This window comes from Leuciscus leuciscus (genome assembly GCF_965113295.1).
Source record: "Leuciscus leuciscus genome assembly, chromosome: 18".
NCBI classification, from domain to species: domain Eukaryota; kingdom Metazoa; phylum Chordata; class Actinopteri; order Cypriniformes; family Leuciscidae; genus Leuciscus; species Leuciscus leuciscus.
This window is the reverse complement of record NC_138742.1, coordinates 14,153,217-14,168,129: the sequence shown is the minus strand read 5'-3', so window position 1 is coordinate 14,168,129 and position 14,913 is coordinate 14,153,217.

Below are 14,913 nucleotides of genomic sequence, written 5' to 3'. Positions count from 1 at the left end.
CCCCACTCCTCTCACTGCCTCCCAGATGAGTGTCTTTGAAGTGCAAAGTACGCTCTCCTCACTTTGAACTGTGCAAACAATGCTCCAGTGGTTGTGCTTACCTTCCCCATGTTACCTCATTTAAATAGACCTGGATACGGCTTATGCCGTTTTCAAGGGAAAACTCATTTCCAAAGCAAGCACAGATCCCAGCCTTCATTAGGCAGCTTTAGAGATGGCAGGCAATCAGGAGAACTGCCTTTAACAGAGGTTTCGGCTGCTGTTAGGTGGCCTGTGCACAGTTGCTTTACTGCAGCCTATCAGGCATTCATTTGGGCTCCTACATTTATATAGTTTGAACTGCAATTAAATGATTTTATCTTATGGTTTGAATTGAATTTTTAAAAAGGACCAAATGGGATGTGCATGAGATTTATATACCTTGCTAATTTACTACTTTTATTATTTATAACAAACTTAATCTGAGATTACTTAATGAATTTATATGTTAGGCCTATATATGACAAATATTATATCCCACGTCCATTTTAAAAATTCATATTAATTCAAGATATTTTCCCATTATGTCACAGACACACACACACACACACACACACACACACACACGTTTTATATATATATATATATATATATATATATATATATATATATATATATGTGTGTGTGTGTGTGTGTGTGTGTGTGTGTGTGTGTGTGTGTGTGTGTGTGTGTGTGTGCAGTACTTTGCAAAAGTCTTAGGCACGCTAGTTTTTTCACACACACACACACACACACACACACACACACACACACACACACACACACACACACACACACACACACACACACACACACACACACACACACACACACACACACACACACACAAAAAAAAAATTGTTTTAAGCCAGTTTATCTTTGCTGTAGTGTGTCAATAGGAAATACCAGTTTAAATCTCCAAACATTCCTTTGTAATAATCCAATAAGATTTTTGTATACGCAAGGAGTCTGACAACAGCCACACAGAGATCTGATCTCACCATCATCGAGTCCATCTGGGATTACATGAGGAAACAGACTAAAACAGACAGACTAAATCCAGAAGAAATGCAACGTCTCCAAGATGCTTGAAGAAACCTAGCCTACCTTAAAAACTATGTGGAAGTATATCTAGGACAAAAGCTGTTTTAAACGCAAACGGTGATGTTACCAAATATTGACTCAATGATGGTGAGATCTGATCGTACCGGCTGTTGTCAGACTCCTTGTGCATACAAAAATCTCACTGTGTACATGTGGACAAAATGGAGTGAATATAGTGATATAATGCTTATATCAGTTTTATAACTATTTAATAGCTAATATTTTCACCCCACAACATTTATAATGTATATATTTTAAATATTATTCTAAATAGTGATTGTAAATGGTAATAAATTAGCAAGCTTCATTTTGTCCTTTTTAAATGTCAATTTAAAAATAATTTCACATTCTAATTCTAATCCTAATTTACCATAGAGAATATATAGTCTTAGATTTAGATTTAATTTTAATTCTACAATCTAATTTTACAAATTTACTATTGATCCAGACAGCAAGAGTCTCCATCATAAATGCAAAATCCATTCATTCAAAGATCAATGTCCTCATAAAATGACCCAAACAATGGCAGGCATGTTGTCAAGCTGTTTTTTAGCATGTCTGGAGGGCAGTTTAAGAGTCTCAGATCACTAAATTGTCCCAGCTGTCTTGACCATCTGCACTCCAAACAGCCAGCCGCAAGCTTTTGTACTGTTGGCCATCTCCAAAAGCCAGTTTACAGCCCCACATGGACTAAATGACTGAAAACCCCCAACTTGACAAATGTGGTATAATGGATGAGACAGAGTGCATGTAAAAACCTGCTGCCCCCCGCATCTTTCCAGCTAAAACACTAATCAATGCAATCAGGAACAGCACTGTTCATAATGACCACGACAGAGTCAAGGAATGTTGATGGTTCAGGATGCTGAGCTTTAGGCCTGGCTTACTAATGTTGATGAATTTGCACAAATATTTGATCTCATTAAGGGTTCAAATAAGCATTTTCAACTGTAATGCACAATAACAATTAAAAGGATTCTTGAGGCATTGGAGGTTCCTGGCAGAATCTCTATTCTCTTTTTAAGGCGTCTCAAATATCCTGTATTTGTAGTCAATGAACTTAAATAAGGGTTCTGAATATGATTAACCACAAAATGTGTCAGAAGTATTTTTTCCTCTCCGACAGTGCATTACCAGCTAATCAAGGGTTAACAATTTTGAATTGATTTAATCTTTACATTTAAAAGTATTTAATGTACTTCAAAATGAAAGATTGAGAAAACTAAAGTTTTTATTCAGTATGAAATTCACAAAAGCCACTGCGAATGAAAGAAATTGTCATAAAATGTTTGCATGTGTATGAAATCTCGTCAGCAATTGTCCATTTGCATTAATGTGAGATGGAATTCCGTCATTGGTGTGTGAAAATAAAAAAAAAAGGCAAAAATCTACTTGTCAGAGAAACTTTTATCATTGCTAGGGGCACTTGAAGTTTGTTTGCATTTTGTTTTTCAGTACTCTTAACAACTTCAGAAGTCAGATCACAGGAGCCTGTGATCAAAGCAGTTTTCGGTTAGTTCAGGAAACACAGGAGCTATACCCCATGCTTTGATATTCTACATCAATATTTCAATTCAACAATCGCTTGACATGCGCCTGCACTCCCTGAGACGAAAGGAAAGAGTGAAATGGAGGGGGTACTGGAACTGTATATAAAACGAGAGTGAAGACTTTACAGCAAGGAACAACTCCCTTCCTCAGCCCCGATCTGCTTCGTCTGTCATTTAAATACGCACTGACTGCTTAATCCCAGAGCAACAATGGATGGGAAACCAGAGCGATTCAGGTCTTTGACCCACACAAAGTCACGTGACACGCTCTGAAAGTTGCCATCTGAAAGAAATTTGCTCAGTCTTCGAGCTTTGAAGACTACTTCAGCACTTTGAACTCTCACATATTGAAAAGACATCCTGTTTGAAGACCAGACATTCAACCTCAAGCACTTTCATTGGAAGACAGACTATTTGATATACACTGCCGTTCAAAAGTCTGGGGTCAGTACGATTTGTTCTGAAAGAAATTAATACTTTTATTCAGGAAGGATGCATTAAATTGATCAAACTTGACAGTAGTCATTTACAGTGTTTGATCTCATATAAGCGAATCCTGATGGTTTCCACAAAAATATTAAGCAGCACAACTGTTTTCAGCATTAATAATAATAAGAAATGTTTCTTAAGCAGGAATGATTTCTGAAGCTGGAGACCGGAGGAATGATGCTGAAAATTCAGCTTTGCTATCTCAGGAATACATTTAAAAATATATCACAATAGAAAAATGCCTCAACTTGCGTGATAAATTTACTTGTATTTCAGAATGTCTTAGTGTGTATATTTCTCTTTCTTTTTGTTTATTTATAGCTTACATTTTTTTTATCCTAAATATTTTTTTTCAATGTGGATTTTAGACTTCTATCATACTTTTATTACTTTACTCTGACACTTATTAAAATGCACTGAACTCAAACACAGCAGATGTTGGTGTGTGCGTGTACCATACCTGAAATTTAAAATGAATGATTACTAATTTACAGAGCGAGGGGGACATTGTTTATTTATGGATCATGTTATTTAAAACCCTTAAAGACTAAAGACTAATTCCCCAACATAGCTGTCAGTCTAAGGCAACATAATATAAATAATATACAAGCCCGGCTGAAAACAAAAGGAAAGAACAGGCGTATTATCAATCAAATACGGCTCATAACATGCAAACACACACTGAAAACAGAAGAAAATAAATAGTCAGAACACCTGACAATGTCGAGTTAATGTGGGTATTGTGCAGCACATGGACCCCAGCCAATTTCCTTAGAAGCTCAGAATTACAGTGAGACATGTGAAGAGTTTGTCAAGCTTTGACGGTTATGTTCTAATTACACGTATGATTCTTGTACCTACATGGTAGAAAGCTTTACTCTGTGGAAATCACTAATAAACTATTAGAATGCCGGTAGAATGTTATCTTAGCAATACATTATATTCCTGCCAAAGAAATAACTTATATTTAGTTAGAAACATTTCAAAGGGACTGAGAAAAATCTTTAATTTATTAGAAGAAAAAAATCTTATTTTTCTTATATTCTTATTCTTATTATTATTCTTATCTTATCCTTTATTAGGGGAAAAAAAACCCTATCAAGTTTAGCCACCAATCAACACCAATTTTAAAACTCCAGGTGCAAAACATTATGTTTGGTTAGAATGGTTCTACATTCTGAGCTTGAGCTATGCAGATCATTTTGTTCTTACATTCCAAGAAAAGCTGTTGAAATGGATATGACGTCTGCCTCTGACAGTGATGACATTCACATGGAAGGGACAATGGTGAGTGATGACCTCAGCATTTTAAGTGAAGCATGTGTTTCTTTAAAAGGATGCAGGTGCTTCTAGAGCCCACCAATATGAGTAAGTTACTTAAAAGTGCTTAAAATGCATTATATTAACATGCTTAGTATATAGTATCCTAACAGAATTAATTCAGCATATCTACCATGACCTATGAGTAATGGAATAATTCACCCAAAAGGAACATTTTGTTACAAGTGTTATGTTATTCCCAGTGCATATGCTCTTTTATTATTTTTCAATGAAACACACACACACACACACACACACACACACACACACACACACACGTTGCGTTTTCACATTTTATGGGGACGTTCTATAGACAATGATTTTTATACTGTACAAACTCTATATTCTGTCCCTTTACACTAACCCTAAACCTACACATCACAGAAAACAATTCTGCATTTTTACATTTTAAGCTGTTTTCATCATGTGGACCAAAAAAAATGGTTGTTTTGGTTGTTTTCAAGGATTTGAGATATTGCCATCTTTGTGGGGACATTTACCAGGACACACTCACACAATCCTGATTGGAGCCTGACAGTATACGTTTCACTATTAAAGGGATAGTTCACTATTTTTATTTATTTATTCTGTCAACATTTACTCACTCTCATGTCGTTCCAAACCCCTATGACCGTCTCTTTTCTGTGGAACAAGTACAGAAAAATGTTTTTCGCATATTTTGAAGAATGTTGGTAACCAAACATTTTGATCTCGGTACGTTTTTGTTCCCATTGGCTTTGTTGTACACTAAGAAAAAAAGGTTAAAAGCTGTTACTGGGGTGGTACCCTTTCAAAGGGTACACCTTTGGGTGCATATTAGTACCTTAAATAGAAAAAATAGAACCTTTTTAAATCCAGTGACAGCTTTTGTACCATTTTTTTTCTGAGTGTGTATATGGCTGAAAAATACAATGGAAGTTAATGTGACCTGAAACTTTTTGGCAGAATATTTCAAATTTTTGGGTGGACTAACCCTTTAGTGTAACTGTATGAAACTAACTAAGATTAAGGGTCTCCTTACTCTTACATAGACCCCTCTGTGCCCTTCCTCCACCCTGTATCCCGGGCCATATGCGGCCTACTTATCCAATGCATTAGTGATGAGCCAGTGGCAGAGCCCCTGACACAAGCAGCAGCTCTGCTCACAGATGTAGATTTATTTGTGTTTGCACACCTCCATCAGCAGCTGTTTGGCCCCCACGGTTAGCACAGCCCCCGTAATGCACGGAGAGATGTCATCCGGCAGCGAGCCATGCCAGGCAGCGGCGGCGTGCTGTTGTGTGCTGCTTAACCAGGGGCGCTTTGAAGATGCCACCTTTTGACAGAGAGCTGCTTTTATCTAATCCTCATGCCGTAATTTGCACCCCCGTAACTTTAATTTATGACTACTGATCAAATACCTGCCTTTTGAAAATGAGAAACTTAAGTATTTTTTTTTCTTCTTCTGTTTTTTTTCCTTCTCTTCTCAATGCAAAAAGAATTTCTAATGTTGCAGGTTGAAGGGGTGCACATTATGATGGAGAAGAACAGTGGTTCAACTTTTCTTTGATCTATAGCTTAATTGAGTGTGCAGACATTATAAGACCAAACCGACTGTGATGGATCAATGATAAATTCATTCCTGATACAAATTTATAATGCTAACTTAAGAAAGAACGGCCATTTTCATATGCAGTACATGGTTCCCACATTTTTTGTACAATTTCCAATCGTTTGTGATTTTAAAAAGGCATTTTTATTATGCCCTTGCAAAGAATTTCTCGCGGATTAAATATTTTAGAGCTAAACATGTCAAGGAAAAAACAAACAAAAAAACGTTTTACATTATATTCCATTATTTTTGAAAATGTCTTTTTTTCCATAAAAAAAAAAAAAAACCTGACTGAATTTAATTTGTATTAGGTAAACCATTTTTCATCAGTCAATTTTCAGAGGTATTTTTTAAAGCTATATAATACTGTATAATGGCATAATTAGATAGATAATTCAAGTGAAGTATGGCAGTTAATCTAAAATTAAAACAACATCCAATAGAAAAGTAATGGACAAAATGTCAATAAATAAATGTTTTCATAAAAAAATTAATGAAATTGTGAAGGAAAGTAAAAGCAGTAGATGGATGGATGGATGATAGAATGATAGAACGATGGATGGATGATAAACAGAACGATAGATTGATTGATTAAATATCACTTTCAGTGATATTTTTGCCATGAGCCCTGGTTAATTTAATAAAATGAATTTGATGAGTTTGAAATAGAACAAACTAAGAAATTAAAATCTTCTGAGTCACCATTGGGATGCTACACTATGCATTTGTGAGAAAGTCCTTTCAAGACGTCTCGGTCTACTGTACGTTACGTCTATTGAGTTCACTTCACCGGCTGACGACAATCAGGCACGTCAGAGGCAGTTTTTCTCCTTGTCTTCTAAGATCTTTCCTTCCTCTTTCCCCACAACAGAACAGACGGCTCTAGTTTGCAAAACAAATGAACAAACAGATAACAGGAATGGAGTGATGAAAGAGTAAACAACATGCTCGATGCCCCACAACCATAATACTCTCTAAGTAGGTTATCCGCCATAACCCACTTTGATTGTTGCGTATATGAATGACGAACTCCAACTGTCCACTGAATCCAGGTAAGTCGAAATAATAAATAAATAAGTTACCCTCATTCGTAGGCTATACCCCAAACACTTCATTATGAAGAAACATGATATTTAGTCAATCTATTGATGTTGCCTAACTAATTGTAAAGCAGGGACTCAAAGCAGATGCTGCATTTCAAAGCACTTGTGAGCAACTAGACAGGTTATGATTTATGCTAAGATGCGTGGCTTCAAAGCGCTGAATGAGGCTTCTAAACAAATTGAACAAGTCAAGCACTATTCACCCAGGACTGAGAGAGTGCCGAGCGCATGCAGATCAGAGGAGAGCGCCTGCCGCTTGTAATATCCCTCAATGGAAGCACAGGTCCGCTGGGAAGAGCCAGCAGATAGTGGTTAACACTGGGCTGTGTGCACGGGCATGGGAATTCTGTGCCAACGCTGCTGCAACACCTGTGCTGAGGATCCAAACCTCACTCATGTCAGGAGCATGATCAGGCAGTCGGTGGTGGTGGGTGGGGGTGGGGGGGGGGGGGCTGGCAGACCCTCCCTGGAGACTTGACACCTTTTCTGCACGGTACCGTTATTTAGGTGCGAACAGAGAGAAACACACGGTCTGTGTCAACAATCTGATGCAATATCAGTAAACATTGATAATTATTTATGAAGCGCCGGCTTACTGTACCGGGATAGCTGTTAAAAGGCTTGTGGAATATGCTCAGTGCATGTGTCCTCTGGATATGTCAGCTTGTGAGTAATGAGCCTTGACAACTCAAGTTAGCTGCCAACAGGTTTTGACAAAGGTGTAAATGCAGAATCTTCTGCACAGGCCCCTAACAGGAAAAATTATGTGTGATATACAAGTACAAAATAACTAGACATAGACATCTAGACATCTAGTTTAATGTCTATAAACTAGACATTATATAATACAATATAATATAATTTAATAACCCTTCGGGCACTTTTGACCAAAAGTCACTTTTACTTTTGTGGCACTTATGTGTACACACCAAAAAAGGTAAAATGGTCCCACAAAAAATGATCACCATAGAAAAAAAAAAAAAAGAAAAAAAAAGAGAATTATAGAGATTTTTTTGGGGGTACAATCTACAAATCGCGTATTTTAGAGCGTAAATGGAAACAAACTAATTTAGAGGTCTTTAGAATCGCGTGGAAAGACAGTATGTCACGTTATAAAAAGGCCCTAAAAGCGGCCAGGGCTGAGCACCTCCGCAAACTAATAGAAAACAACCAAAACAATCCAAGGTTTTTATTTAACACCGTGGCTAGACTAACAAATAAACAGACGTCACCCGAACAAAATATCCCGTTACAGTTCAGTAGTAATGATTTCATGAACTTCTTCACTGAGAAAATAGAAAGCATCAGAACCACAATTGTAAACGTTCAATCTTCAATCGCGCCTTATAATTCAGCTTCAATTATTACCCCGAAAGAACAATTACAGTGCTTTACAACTATAGAACAAAAAGAGTTAAATAAACTTATCACTTCATCTAAAACAACAACATGTTTATTAGATCCTATACCAACTAAACTACTGAAAGAAGTGTTACCTGTAGTGGAAGATCCTCTCCTCAATATTATTAACTCGTCTTTATCTTTAGGTCATGTTCCAAGAACATTTAAACTGGCAGTTATAAAACCTCTCATTAAGAAACCACAATTAGATCATAATAATCTAGCAAATTATAGACCCATTTCAAATCTTCCATTTATGTCTAAAATATTAGAAAAAGTGGTGTCCGCTCAACTGGGCTCTTTCTTGCAACAAAATGATATCCATGAAAAGTTTCAGTCTGGATTCAGACCGCATCATAGCACTGAAACTGCGCTCGTTAAAATCACAAATGATTTACTTTTAGCTTCTGACCAAGGCTGTATCTCAATACTAGTTTTACTTGATCTTAGTGCTGCGTTCGATACTATAGATCATACATTACTCTTAGATCGACTACAAAATTATACTGGTGTTCAAGGACAAGCACTAAGCTGGTTCAAATCATACCTATCTGACCGCTACCATTTTGTCTATTTAAATGGAGAAAAATCGATCATAACTCCAGTAAACTATGGAGTGCCGCAGGGATCTGTATTAGGCCCTCTGTTATTTTCAATATATATGATGCCACTTGGAAATATTATAAGGAAACATGGAATTAGTTTCCATTGTTATGCTGATGACACTCAAATATATATTTCATCACGGCCGGATGAAAACGCAAAATTTTCCAAATTGACAGAGTGTGTTAAAGATATAAAAGATTGGATGACCCGTAATTTTCTTTTATTAAATCCAGACAAGACAGAGGTAATACTTATCGGTTCAAAAAACCGCCCACAAAACCTCGCACAATACAACTTTAACATCATAGGATGTCCTGTTACTTTATCCTCTACAGTAAAAGACCTGGGTGTTATACTCGATTGCAACCTGTCTTTTGAAAATCATATTTCATATGTTACAAAAACAGCATTTTTCCACCTTAGAAACATTGCTAAGCTACGTAATATGCTATCAGTTTCTGATGCAGAAAAGTTAGTTCATGCATTCATGACCTCGAGACTGGATTACTGTAATGCTTTACTAGCTGGTTGTCCTGCATCCTCAATAAACAAGCTACAGTTAGTCCAAAATGCCGCCGCTAGAGTTCTTACTAGATCAAGAAAATATGATCATATAACACCGATTTTATCATCACTGCATTGGTTACCTATAAAGTTCCGTATTAATTATAAGGTATTGCTACTGACTTATAAAGCCCTAAACGGCTTAGCTCCAGTCTATTTAACGGATCTTTTATCACCCTATAATCCATCGCGCTCTTTAAGATCACTAAATTCAAGGCTTTTGGTCATACCTAGGATATCCAGAACCACCAAAGGAGGGAGAGCATTCTCACATTTGGCTCCAAAACTCTGGAATAGTCTTCCTGATACTGTTCGTTGCTCAGACTCGCTCTCCCAGTTTAAAACTAGATTAAAGTCGCATCTCTTCAGCCAGGCATTCATATAATCCTACAGTTCAAACTACAATCCGGCCTCTAGCTCATAAATGCCAGAGGAGAACTGGCCCCCGACTGAGCCTGGGTTCTCCCAAGGTTTTTTTTTCTCCATTAGGTCACCTGATGGAGTTTTAGGACACCATTAGGTCACTTGATGAAGTTTTTCGGTTCCTTGCCACTGTTGCCTTTGGCTTGCTCAGTTGGGGATATTTTGGGGATATTTAATTTAATTTTATCAATCAATAAATTCCTCTTGAAACAAACTTTGTTGTATTATTTTAATTTAATACTGTGAAGCTGCTTTGATACAATCTGTATTGTGAAAAGCGCTATACAAATAAACTTGACTTGACTTGACTTGACAAATCAGCCACAATGCTGAAGAAAGCACACAGCAATGAAGGGGTTAATTGAATAATAATAAAAAAACTAAAAAACAAATTGAAATAAATTGTATGGATTCAATAATTTATTGTATTGTAAAAATGGGAACAAATGAATTATAGTAATTGCATCAATATTACTTGATTCCATAAAATTCCCTCAAAATACAAAATACAAAATATCAAATAAAAAAATATTATTGATCAAAAATATATTACATTGATTTTACTGTAAAAAAGTTAAATTTGAGGTGTTCGGACACTTTTGACCGGGAGGAGTATGAGTGTGACCCCACCAGAGGGTTAAATATAAAAATATTATACTACATATTCCAGATGGACTAATATTTTCTAGTCATCATCAAACATAATGTGACAGGTTCATGCATCTCTCTCTCTCTCTCTCACTCACTCACTCACTCAAAAAAATAATAATCCTTCTCCTTTCTCCCATTTGATGCAACCTAAATTGGTGCCGAATAAACAAATTGCTAAATTTTTAATTAACTTCATAACATCTGCACTTCAGCTTTGAGAGAGCAGGGAGATTTCCTTTTAACCTATTCCAGCACATTTGCACACCAAGGTACATCTTGATGCTGGCACTTTTACAGAGAGGAAGAAGAAAAAAATTAAAAATGGAAATGAACTCGTACTTGTGTGTGTGTAGATCAAAGACACAGAATTATTCAACTTTTTGCCATTGCTTGATCTTCAAAAATAAAAGAAATGAACGTGGGGAAACGCAGAGATGGATAGATCGGTCTAGGTTGGATGTCTTCTGTTTATTTATCATACTGCTTTTACTCTCCTTGACACTTTTGTTGTAAATATCTGTCCCGTTGATTTTCATATACAAGTAGATAATCCACATGACCAACATAACATTTCAACATCAAAACCAAATCTGCATCCATGTTCATGTGGATGGAAATCTGTTTTTGTCATTTTTTAAGTCAACCTCAGATAAACCAATATTGTTCATTTTCAGTATGTGGAAATATTCTGAAGTATTTCTTGCTGCAATATTCCTAGTTAAATGCTAATATTTTGTCTGTTTTAGTATTAATACTTTAAACACTTTAAGTATTGTAATGTTGAATTTGGAATGTGTAGGTTTTAAATCGACTGTGTGCAATATCTCTATTAATAACCAAGATTTTTTTTGATTCATAGAAAAAAGCAATCCTCAGAGGAAACATATTTCAACTGTCTGTATTGCAAGTTGTTGTCCAGCAGAGAGCAGTGCTGAGTCAATCCTGAACCAGTGAGTCTATGCAGCACGTGGTTCACATTGCAATATTCACAATCCTAGTCTCACATAATAAATGGACTGAGTCTGGTCTGCACAGTCTTCATAAAACTGAACTCAGTAGAATGACAGATAGGCTACACCATATTTGCCTAAAACACAGATTGTAGCAGAATAAGCATGCCTGAAATGTGAGCGGTCCTTGCCACCATCCCCCTCTGCAGTCTGCACACCTGCTCTGATGTGTATGATAGTCCAGAACAGCACAGCTTCTTCAACAACTCTCTCTTTGATGAGACACACAATGCCAGCTCTGTATGGCAGTCATCACCTGTCTACCTGTGGGAAACAAGGGCACTAATGGGATGCTAGGACCCAAACAGCAGGGCAATACAGGGAAGACGCCTGTTGAGCCAGTACGGTGGGTAGTGATTGAAAATAATTAATTCACACCTAATGAAGTGAGGTTGTCCTGTATCAATTTCTCCACTAGGGGACAGTCTTTAAATCATTAAGTCTTAAGAGTATATAAATAATATTTCATGATAGTCTTTAGGCCTGTGTACACCATTCAAAAGTATGGGGTCAGCAAGCTTTTTTTTATTTTTTTTAAGAAATGAATACTTTTATTCAGCAAGGATGCATTAAATTGAACAAAAGTTACAGTAAAGACTTTTACACTGCTACGAAAAAATAAATAAAATAAATGATGTTCTTGTAAACTTTCTATTAATTAAAGGAGAACTTGGTAACTTTTTTAACTTAATAAAACTGTCTAGAAATCATTTGGATGGTTAAACAACCTGTTCTGGTGATATTGGTGACTTTCCCCGCTCCCCCCAGCGTTCCCAGGCGGAAAACCAACCTTGCAACTTGCAACACTACCGTCCCGGCAAGTTAGAAATTGGAAGTCTTGTGAGAAGCGAGAACTAGAACGAGAACGAGCGCGAAACACAAATTGCTTTACGGCAATTCGACATAAACACAAACGCATGTATGACGTATTACCAGATTACCCACCTCGGTAGACATAGCTCCACACGATACAGTTGGCTTGCTCCGATCAAAACAAACGCACATCAGAGGTAGAGAGGGGGAGGAGGCCGCCGCAAGTGAGTTTTTTACGACTGTGTTGTGAAATATACGCCCCCCTCCCCCCCCCCCCCCCCACAGCTGTAGGGGGAGCTCGTGGGGAAAACATGCGACAACAAAAGGGAAAATCAGCGAAGAAGTGACTAGAGTTCGCTAGAGTTACCGAGTTCTCCTTTAAATAATGCGGTTTCCACAAAAACGCAGTGCCACCCACCACTTTCCATTGTGATAATTATTAGAAATGTTAGTTAAAGGGATAGTTCAGTTCACCCAAAAGTGAAAATTACCCCATGATTTACTCACCCTAAAGCCATCCTAGGTGTATCACTTTCTTCTTTCAGCCAAACACAATTGGAGTTATGTTGAAAAATGTCCTGGCTCTTCAAAGCTTTATAACGGCAGTGAATGGATTAATTTTTAAGCCCAAAAAAGTGCATCCATCTATCATAATAGTAATCCACACGGCTATGGGGGTTAATAAAGGCCTTATGAAGCACAGCGATGCGTTTGTGTAAGAAAAATATGCATAAAACTTTATAAACTAAAATAACTAGCTTCCGTCAGACGGCCTTACGCATTGATTTACGTCGAAAAAGTAATCCTTGACCTGACGCATTGATGAACACGGAAGCGCAGAGGATAGAGCAAAACAAATCATCAGTCACGTCTAAACTGATAATTTTTAAAGAGAAATGTCGGAGGATTTCGATATAAGAAAAGAGGAGCTTGAGTTTGTTGCCCAGCCCTATTTGCTTCAGAAGGCCTTTATTAACCCCCTGGAGTCCTATGGATTACTTTTATGATGGATGGATGCACTTTTTTGGACTTCAAAATCAGGACCGCCATTCACATTATGAAGCTTGGAAAAACAACGATATTTTTTGGTACTGGCTTGAGGGTGAGTAAATCATGGGATAATTTTCATTTTTGGGTGAACTATCCCTTTAATCACCACATCATATTAGAATGATTTCTGAAGGATTCTCGTGACTTATGAGACACTGAAGCAGGGCTTAAAGAATCGGTTCACTCCGAGCAGAATCAATCCGTATTTTAACTTTACTGTTCTGGGGACAAAAACGGCGTCTCGTGTGGACGGAAGGCCAAAACGGAGAGAAACATTTGCGTTTTCAAATGAAACGTATTGTGGACAAGACCATAGTCTGTGCGTAGCACTTCATTTTTTATAACTCAAGATTTTGGCCAAATCGTATTAAACGACATGAAAAACTGGCGCATAGTAGGCAAGCGGGAAGGAAGTCGACCGGAAGTTGAAGCCGGCCGCGTGCCACCATCTTGTAGCAGAACTTCACCTGCTGTTAGCATCCCATTGACTCCCATTCATTTTGGCGTCACTTTGACAGCGAATAACTTTACATCTGAGGCGTTTAAAGACTCCATTTGTCCATTATTTATTTCTAAAGAAACACGACAATGTATAAAATGCTCCATTACCTTGTAGCTTACGTTATGGCCCCGTAAAAACAGTTTTTGTAAAAGTAGGCTAACGATTGCGTCATAACCACACGACTCTCTGTCGCACAGTAGAGAGATTACCGTATTGACGGGAGGAGAAGCTCGCGGGCAATCGGGGAGACGTGGAGGCAAAATGACAAAATAATTAATCAGAATACCTAGCAAAAGTTTCTCCTGCTCCTAGCTCATGGACACCTCCTACTCGCGATCTCCGTCTCTGCAAGATTCGGAAGGGAATGATTCAGATTTCGCATGCCACAGCCACTAGAAGACAGACGGGTTACTCACGTCACATCTACGTCGTCAAGCTCAGTTTGAGTCTGCGCGTCAGGAACGGAAGTCCTAAAAAATCGCTGAAAATGGGCTTCACTTGCCTTAATTGAGTTCCAATGAGATGACTCTGTCCATTTCTTATACTATCTATGATAGTAGGCTAGTTAGCTTCAATAAACGTTGCAACCTGGAAGTTGATGAAAACGCTGAATTTGACTGACAAAACACAAATCTCTGACTTTCGCTGGTGAAAAACCTCGTAACACATTTTGAGCTTGATTCTGGGAAAATGTTAACAATATAACGACACACGCAAG